Genomic DNA, 9,963 nt, shown 5'->3' on the forward strand with positions numbered 1-9,963 from the left:
GCAGTTGCCCCGCCTCTCTCCTCCTCATTAGCATTTAAAGCTACAGACACAGAAATGGCACGTCCTAAGGAAAGCTCATTGTGGGACTGGCTCGTAGTGGCTGAAATTCTGCACCAAGGCTGAATTTCAGGAAAGAGACTTCAGATACAGTACTAGGGACCACTTAGGCCTATATAAAAGCATCTAAAAAGAAGCATGTCATGGGACCTTTAATAAAACAGCCACAGGCCTAAAGTGTTAGCAGAAGTTTGAATGTTTAGTTCTCTCTTCTATCATAATTAAACAGGGCTTTCATGTTGCGCGTGCTGAAGCTTCTCCGTGTGGGCGCGATCTCGCTTCTGAATTGCGAATAGCAAAAATGCATCATAGACAAATGTTTGAAAAACAGCTGGCGACTCTGGTGAGATAGAATTTGCAAGATAATGTGTATATATAGCAATAATAAATGTATGTGTGTTTTATTAATTTCTCCAGTACCGATAGCAGAACCGTTAACGTCAGAGCGTATCGATACTCCGGTCTTTCATAATTTAGCCCCGGGACCAATTAAATACCGAGTTTCGGTACCCATCCCTAGTCTTATGAAGTATTCTAATTTGTTGAGATAGTGAATTGGTGGGTTTTTGTTAAATGTGAGCCAAAATCATCACAATTAAAAGAACCAAAGACTTAAACTACTTCAGTCTGTGTGCACTGAATTTATTTAATACACGAGTTTCACAATTTGAGTTGAATTACTGAAATGAACTTTTCCACGACATTCTAATTTATTGATCATTTCGAACAATGCAAAGTTTTGCTCCATACACAAATGAATTCTAACCAGGGACATGCAAAACTGCATATTTTCAAAATTGTCAAGTGTTAAGGAAGCAATGTTTCAAACAGACAGAATTTGTGGGGTGGGGGGCTTAGCTTGTGAATGCCTGTGCGCATTTTAGTTTTACTTTTGAATTAGAGTCAATTGCTTGAATGGACAACAACAAAACGGTACAATGACACAAGTCCTAGACCTGTGTTAAATTACACAAAGTTTAAATAAAGTAAAATATTAAAGTTTAAATAAAGTAAAATATTGCCAAATAGCTTGGTGCTTTTGCATTTTGTTTTGAAACTAAATCTTCTTCCATCGTCTTGTCTGTCTCACCTAACTCTTCTTGTCGGTCAACTTGACTCACTCTCCTGACGTGATAAATTAAATCTGACTCCTGCTGCTGATCTGTGATGCAACTGTCATTCGTCCCACTGCACTGAACAGCCGTGTTAAATTTCTTAATTGTGGTGTCTGTTCTCTAACTGAACTAAATATTTTTTATTACTATTAAAAAAATAAAATCAAAAAGATGGTGGCGGGCGGTGCTCCGGTGTGCAGAGACTTAACCAGTGTTGCAGCTTAACACAGTAACACTGTCAACACCGACTCTCGCAGCAAACCTAATTCAAACTAGGGGTGCTCCGATCAGGATCTGAGGCCGATCACCGATCACAGAAAGCAGTATCTGCCGATACCAATCACCGATCTTTTACAGCCTTCTTTTTATCATTTATAACTATTTATAGTAATATCTAATCGGGATTTTTAGACATTTATTCAGGCCTGAATTTCATTTTTGAAAATGGGGGGAATTCCCCTCTTAGGTGATTCTTGTGAGAGGGGAAGCAGCACGGACTGTGCTTTCACACAGGAGTCCACTACTGATCCGTGACTATTTACCACAAACACAACATTTATCCATTATTTTGATGTCAAAACAAAACATTGTCACTGAAAATGCTTTTTCAGCATTGCAATTTTTTTTTTTACACAGTACAGTAATACAATCTTTCACATACATGTTTAAACACAATAAATATAAGCAACGCATTATTCAATGCTTTTTACTTTTGCATTTACTTCTAGATTTATATATTAAGTTGCTCAAGCAAGTGGCAAAACATTTAAAGTCCCCCTGTAGTCAAATATTTTATCCCTTAAAACTTAGCTTTGATCATCAAAATTACATTTAAATGTTTTTTCTTGTGAAATGCTTTTTTTCATGCCTTAAAATAGCTTGAATGTAATTCTACACCCTTGCCTCATTTACTATACGCGGATCTATGAGCATGCAAATTAGTCCCGCCTCCACTCAGTCACACCAGCCAGCGCCTCCTGATCCACTGAACTGTAGTAAACGCAAAACAGTGGCATACACGGATAATGACTGATAAAACTATGTTTTTACTAGCGGACAACTACAGTGAATACTGTAACATTCGTTAAAGTTACTTACTTGACGATGTTGTGTCCTAAAATGCCTTGAAGACTAGAATGCAGCAGTTTGTGATGGTTAATTCGCGCCCGCGATCATACGCGTGTGAAGTACAGACGCAGCTGCGGGAGAGGTGCGTTTGACTCCAGGCTACTTTTACACTGTTGCCACGGGTTATAATGCAAGTTAGCGGTTCTAAATTCACATTAAACCACAGCCTCATGTTTTTTTTGCTCAGATTTATTTTTGGTTTTGTGCTGGTATTGGTATATTTTGCATGCTAGTGATATGAATCGGTCCCTTGAAGTGATTGGTTATTGGTTTGTGATGTAGCAAACCGAGGTCGGTTTCAAACTGCATTTCTTGGACTGCCTTTGGGAAACTACACTTTTAAGGAGAAAATACACCCCAGATAGCAAAATGACTCCGGAGCGGATCCGCAAAACGGGTCCTTATCGGAGTCCACTTGCACAGCGCAACGGATCCGGAACAGATAAGGATTACGGATCCAGACCCTACCCGTATCCGCTAATAAAGCGGTTCTTCCGGCCCGGATCCGATCCGGACCCGTTCATGAAATAGCTCATCCGGCCCGGATCCAATCAGGACCCGCTGATTAAGTAAATCATCCGGCCCGGATCCGATCTGGACCCGCTCATTTAGTGGGTCTATACCTTATTTAAAATGGGTAATCTGGCCAAAACTAGCTATGGAAATATCTAAAATAGCGCCAGCAATCATTATATAGACTAGACTGCTCTATAAAAGTGTAATATGTCTCCCTTTATTAATATTAATAAACCATAAAATCATTCAAAACTTGAAAAAAATCGAAACTTTCCTTGGCCAATAACAATGAAACACTGTATAAAAAGTAGGTAATTACATGAAGAAAAATATAAAATAAAATGCAACCACAAATTGTACAAAAACATTTTTATTTAATGAAAAACGTTACCTCTTAAAAGACAATTCAAAACTAGCTATGGAAATATCTAAAATAGCGCCAGCAATCATTATATAGACTAGACTGCTCTATAAAAGTGTAATATGTCTCCCTTTATTAATATTAATAAACCATAAAATCATTCAAAACTTGAAAAAAATCGAAACTTTCCTTGGCCAATAACAATGAAACACTGTATAAAAAGTAGGTAATTACATGAAGAAAAATATAAAATAAAATGCAACCACAAATTGTACAAAAACATTTTTATTTAATGAAAAACGTTACCTCTTAAAAGACAATTCAGTTCAATAACTTTGTAAAGTTAATATTTACGAATTAATTAGTTCAATTCAGCTATAAGGAATTTTATAGTACACAAGTTTCATTATTCACTTTGTGTCAGCTTGATGTTGATTTAATAAAATTCAATATCAGTGAGAATGTTGCAAAATGAATGCATTATGAAACAAAGTCTTGGCGATAAAGCAGCTCTGGAGAAAACAGTGATATCATAATCCAGCTCAACTCAGTTCAAGTCTTGTCATTATGCAATAGTGTCAGTACAATCAAATCAATATTATTCTTGAATATTCAGTATCTTTTAAACCCCAGCTAAGCAATCCAGAGGTGACAGTGGAACCCAAACTCCAGCAGGTGACTGAAACAAAGTAAAAACAGCTTGGGAGAAACCAGGAGCAGTCAGCTCAGCTCTCCTCTGGATAAATGAACAAAGATTATGCTCTACTGCCTTTCCTTTTGCACTGAAGTATTTATTACAAGCTATCTTGCGCTTCATAAAGAACTTTGTTTTCCTACCTCCACCAGTGCCATCTATTATTGCCTTGTTTATGTAAAAGTGCTCTTTCCCTTTAAACCTAGCCAAAAAGCCATAGCCTATATGTGTTGACTGTGAAACACAGTAGACTTTAATAATATGCATTTATGGTGTAATTACTACATTTTCGTGTCAATCCATGTTCATATTTACTGCAAAAAAAACAGCGCAGCAAAAATAGACTCGGTGCGGAAATGATCTCCGCACTGCTGCAGACGTACCGCTTCTGGAACGCACTGACGGGCAGCAACCGTGTGCAGTGTGCACGCTTTATTAATCTGTTAACATGAGCGCAGAAAAAATACGCACCACATTCGCACTGCAAACGGATTAATGTGAACCTGGCATTATGTATGTGCGCTGCGAGTGTGCATGAGCGCACGGTCTCTAGGAGAGCGCTGAATGGTTAAACACTGGCAAGAATTAAAAAGTAATGCAATTTATAAACTTTACGATGACGACTTTGTGATGATGTGACACTGCCTCAATTGTGCAAGTGACAATTCCTGTGTCAACTGTGAAGCGTGCAGCTCGCTTATAGACAGACAGGATGTGGTGATTTGAAGACATTTGCGTATATTGAGAGAGAGCGCGCGCGGTGATTCACTCATGCCGTTTGTGTCTCACACAAAGTTTTCAAATTACTTTATAAGATATTTAATTAAGAAATATGAAGGGGAGTACCTCACCTTCAGCATTATAATGATTTCACCCGCGCCAGACAGAGACTGAGACGGTGCTGCAGCATGTCGTGCCAAACCTCTCACGGCAGCCACTTCATTAGCTTGAGATCGTTTTTTTGAGATCGGTAGACCGCCGATCAATCGGAGCACCCCTTATACAAACATTATAATTTTATTCTCAAGTGTTTGATTTTATTGTGGCACTAAACAAGTCACACTTTTCCACTTCTCTGAAATTCACACCAGTTACTTTTTACAAGATTCAAATTTGCAATCAACCAATCAGAGAGTTAAAACAATTTAGGTGGTCTGACATTCACCAATCACATGACACACCAAGAGGCTACCACAAGTGGTACCGGAGTTGTTTTTGTCTTTTCCCCAACACCTTGTTTCGTGAAGTTACAGACCTAAATCCTGAATTTTGACATAAAATATATGAATATTAATAGTTATATTAATTGTACTGATAATAGGGCTGTCACTAACAATTATTTTGGTAATAGAGTTATCAGTCGATTATTCTGATGATTGAGTAATCTGATCATTTTTGTGGTAATAAAAATAGTCCTAAGTGAACAAACTTTAAAATGATTTAAAATACATAATAGAGGCAATTATTGGTTCAAATAAAATTTTAAAAGCAAGCAATCATATGGTTTTATTGAACAAAACAGTCAAAATACATACTGTAATAAAACAATATAATCATAACTTATGTACACTATGTATTTTATCAAATGCATGCAGAGGGCACCAATGGCCTGAAGATTGTTTTTACACTTTACAGCGCAATCTAATTCTGGTTTAATATTGACTAAATATTTAATTCAAATGTCAACTTAATCTGTAATATTTGGCAACTTTTTTATGATAGAAATGCTACAGTCACTTTCATTTCTTGAGCAAGAACATGTGGACATCAAAACATACAAACTCAGAGCGAGGGTTTAAACTGTTATTTTGAAGTCGCGATTAACTGTAAGCATATTTGGAAAGATGATTGGCGGAAGTTTATAAATAATTTTACCTTATAAATATGAATGGTGCACATTGTTCCGAGATGAATGTTATAAGTAACTCAGACTCACAGTAGGGCTGTCACAATTCCTGATTCAATTCGAGTACTTGATTTTAAAAAATCCTTGATTTGCATTTTGCCCATGTCGAGTAACCGGCAAAATATCGGAAGTGGTGCATTCCACAGACGAGAATCCATGAAACACATAATTAAACCATTTTCCAAGGCTGCATGATATATTAAACCCATTTAAAAATCATAATAAAGCAGTGGTCGCCAACCCGTCGATCGCGATCGATCTTTATCACTGTCCCAGTAGATCCCGAAAAAAAACAGTAAAATAAGTATTATTATAAGTACATTTCTGGGGTTATATTAATGTATCACTGAAGGGTACTGTCTTGAGAAAAGTTTCGATGGCAATGGCATTTTCTTTTCCGTATAAAGCACAGCTCTGCTTTGTTTACAGCGGTAAACAAGGAAACGCTATATTGCGGTCGGTTCATAAGCAGTGTTGCCAAGTCCGCGGTTTCCCCGCGGAATTGGGCTACTTAACACTGTTGCCGCGGGTTGTTGTTCGTGTCCGCGGGTTAAAGCGACCCCAATAACGTGATATTTAGTCCCTGGAATGTAAATTTTACTTGAAGATCCCCGCCGAAAAACTTGTATTTTACCCCCGGAATGCGATTTTTACCGGGGAACCCTCCTCTAAACGCCATTGGACTAGCTTTATTGCGAAAACCTGGCAACCCTGTTCATTAGTGCCACCTGCTGTCAGAGAGTGCGTCTCATTCAGACCTGCTGTTTTTGTTTCGTGCAGATGTTTTATGTAGCAAATAAATAAATAACACCTAAAGTCAGACCATTCTGTTTTTGTTTTAAATCTTGAAATTAATCTAAATCAAATCAAAAACAACTGCCCGTGCAGATCATGATTAAAATGCAGTGGTTGCCTCTAATTTCAAATGGCTAGATATTTTTGTTTAAAGCCAGTTTGTTTGTTATAAAGCAAATAGCCAATAAATAAATGTGCTTAAAAATCTGTATCAGAATCCAATTTGTTAGTTAAAAAAAAAGGAAAAAAGAAAATCTGAATTCTGAATCAACTATGATCAGCGCATCACTAATTAAAATACTAAGTAAAAGGCCTCAAATTTGAAGTACAATCTGGGATGTCGTTTTCTATCAGTTCTTCAATGGGTAGATCGTGTCTTTCATAAAGGCCGAGGTCAGGGATCTTGGGCCTAAAAATGTTGGTGACCACTGTAATAAAGTATAATGCTATTGTGAATTCACAAACACTCAATTCAATTAAATAAATATATGCGATGCAGGTTTAATATACACGCTTTAATTATTTACATGCGTGTAGGTTACGTACGTGCATCTCAGTGGCTTCAAAATAAAAGTTTAAACCCTCTCTCTGAGTTTACACATTTTGATGTCCACATATTCAAGAAATTACTATGGCTGTAGCATTTCTGTAGTAAGGAATTGGCCAAATATTAAATATTAAGTGGACATTTAAATTAAAGGACCCATATTGTCAAAACTGAAATTTCTTGGCTTTTTTTACGATAACTGAGGTCTAGGGGCTATTTAACTACCATATAAGTTTGAAAACAGTCTGTTCACAGTAAAATGCACACAGCCTGAATAAAGTAGCTGTGATTTTTCACGAACCGTTGTGACTTCCATAAAAAGTTGACGTCAGAACTACACAGTCAATGTATATACAATTACAAATTATTATATATAAATCATCAGTTTGTTGTTTTACACACATGCTCACATTATTTCATACACGACACAGTCGTGAGATGCAAGAAACAGAGACATATGGCAAGAAATCTGTAGCCCATAACAACAAAAGACAATACTGTATTGAACCTTTTCTGATAAGAAGTGTGCGCTGCAAACGCGAGCATTTTTGACGATCGTTTCTGTCCAGTCTGCTCGTTTTATTGCGTTTATCCACAGCTGTCGTCTGTGTTTTCTCTGGCAGTGGCAGCAGATACGCGATCAAATTTCTAATTTGAGGCTGTATTACGTCGATTCTGGCACCCAACATCACAACAAGATGATATTTTAAGCTCCTTGTGTAGCCGAATCTGCGCTGGTTTGAATGGGCCGCCTCCAGTTTCCCCTTTGTTTTGCTGCCTCCAGCTAGCGCTGTGACGTCGGCTGACCCTAGTTACCTGTGGTTGGCCTGGCCGTGCGTCACTCAGAAAACAACATGCCAATCAGGAAAGAGGCTCATGAATATTAATTAGACAGGCCAAAATCGACCTGTTCTCAGCAGAGCTCCTGAGAGAGGAGCTGTAAAAATATATTGAGATGGTTTTTGGTACTTATACCGCAAATATATATATTCTTAAGGATATCAAAACCTAAAATAAAACTCCAGAAAGGTGTAAAATGTGACCTTTAAATGTAAACAAGGATTAGATTGTGCTGTAAAGTGTAAAAACAATCGTCAGGCAGTTGGTGCCCTCCGCAGGCATTTGTTATAATGTGTAATGTACATAAGCTCTATTGTTTGTTTATAATACATTATGTATTTTAACAGTTTTGTTCAATAAAACCATAAGATTACTTGCTTTTGATAGTTTATTTGAACTAATTATTATTGCCTCGTTGCTATTATATATATCTTTTTTTTTAAAGTGAGACTTTTCCAGGTTAAGCGCTATAATCAGGTCCCCAGTGCATCTACCAACCAAGGAAACGTGAAAAAGATTAACCCAGTAACTTTTTTGGTAAGCCTTATTCTGCAAGCGTCTGAGAAAATGAGGGCGTCTGATTTCACTCCCTTGGTGACATGGCAAAGGGATCTCATTATAATAATACCTCCCCTTAATCTGTAAGTTTACACCAAGCGGCAACCTCCCGCTCTCTCTCGTGAAGCCAACATGGAAGCAAGGTTATTTTCGTAAATTAAAACTAAAACTAAGACGAAAACGATTGATGAAAAAACTATTTCGTAAACTGAAATAAAATAAAAATGACAAAATAATTTAAAAACTAAAACGAAACGAAACTAACAACATTTATTGAAAAACTAACTGAAATAAAATAATAATTATCAAAAATAAATAATCGTTTTCGTAATCATTACATTCTCATCCCTTGGCGGAAAAATATATGAGCTGTGTGGCACCGGCGGTTTAGGAAAATACCTGTAAATGGCGCATAATCAATGTAACATTACACGTAGTGCTTGTTAAAACTATTGTTGATGACACCGTATAGTATGCTGTTTGCATCTGTCTTTATTTGTGCATGTTTGAAGTACCTGATTGTTAGTTACAGTAATAAGGGAAGATTATGGTGTTTATCTAGAACATGCTTCAACAGCGTATTTTATGTTGTGTATTTGTAATGTGCATCTTTGTTCTTATTTTTCATCTATTTTGCTGAAATATCCACAGAATATTAAAGCGCACGGTTTATCTGTCGATCAGATGCATGTGAAAGTTGCGTTCGTTACTACAATGACAATAGACTCCCGGTGCATTGTTTTAGAATCAACAATCAATGTAAAAAATAAATGTTGTGATAGTCATGATAACGAGAAAACAACTTTATTATGTTGAGATCATGAGAAAGTTAAGTTGTGATCACAAGAAAACAGAAAAATAATAATCCAGGGCCTCTTAAGACTTCCGTATTTTTCGGTCTCACTAATCACTAACTAGTTGGTTCATGTATCCAGAAAACAACTACTAACTACAATGTAAGTGGAATGAATCTATGCCTTGCCCTATGAGACATATAGGTCACATGAAAGAAATAATAATATACCCACCTGGCTTTGTGATCTTCTTCATCTGAGCTGTAGTGACGTGTGAATATGTGCTGCAGTTCACATTCAGACTTACTGCCAAAAGTGTTCCTCTGTGGGTTAAGCCCAATGTATACTTCAGTTTTTAAACATACACAAGGGTTGGATTTGTTTTGCACTAATTAGTTGGGCCGTTGTTTCACCATAGAAAGCAAAACTAAAGAGACAGAACAACAATAACAACATACTGGAGACTGCAACAGCAACAGATACCAGCATTGACAAACACTTGTGTGAGAGTGTTATGAGATAGCTGCAACTTTAGTTTAAAAGAGTACAAAGATGTTTTTATGGGTAATAACTTATGGAGAAAAAAATAGAGCAGACACTGGACAAACATGAAGCTTTCTACGCATAACCCCCCCCCCCCCCCCCCCCCCCC

The 9,963-nt window shown here is 37.0% G+C and overlaps 1 protein-coding gene across 3 annotated transcripts in view; it reads left to right on the top strand.

Moving 5' to 3' along the window:
• LOC107570695 (collagen alpha-1(XXIII) chain-like) overlaps positions 1 to 9,963 on the top strand; it is a 128,111-nt gene that overhangs the window by 117,515 nt on the left and 633 nt on the right. The window lies entirely within an intron of this gene.

Source organism: Sinocyclocheilus grahami, unplaced genomic scaffold (genome assembly GCF_001515645.1).
Source record: "Sinocyclocheilus grahami isolate Dianchi unplaced genomic scaffold, SAMN03320097.WGS_v1.1 scaffold1493.1, whole genome shotgun sequence".
In the NCBI taxonomy this organism is placed as follows: Eukaryota; Metazoa; Chordata; class Actinopteri; order Cypriniformes; family Cyprinidae; genus Sinocyclocheilus; species Sinocyclocheilus grahami.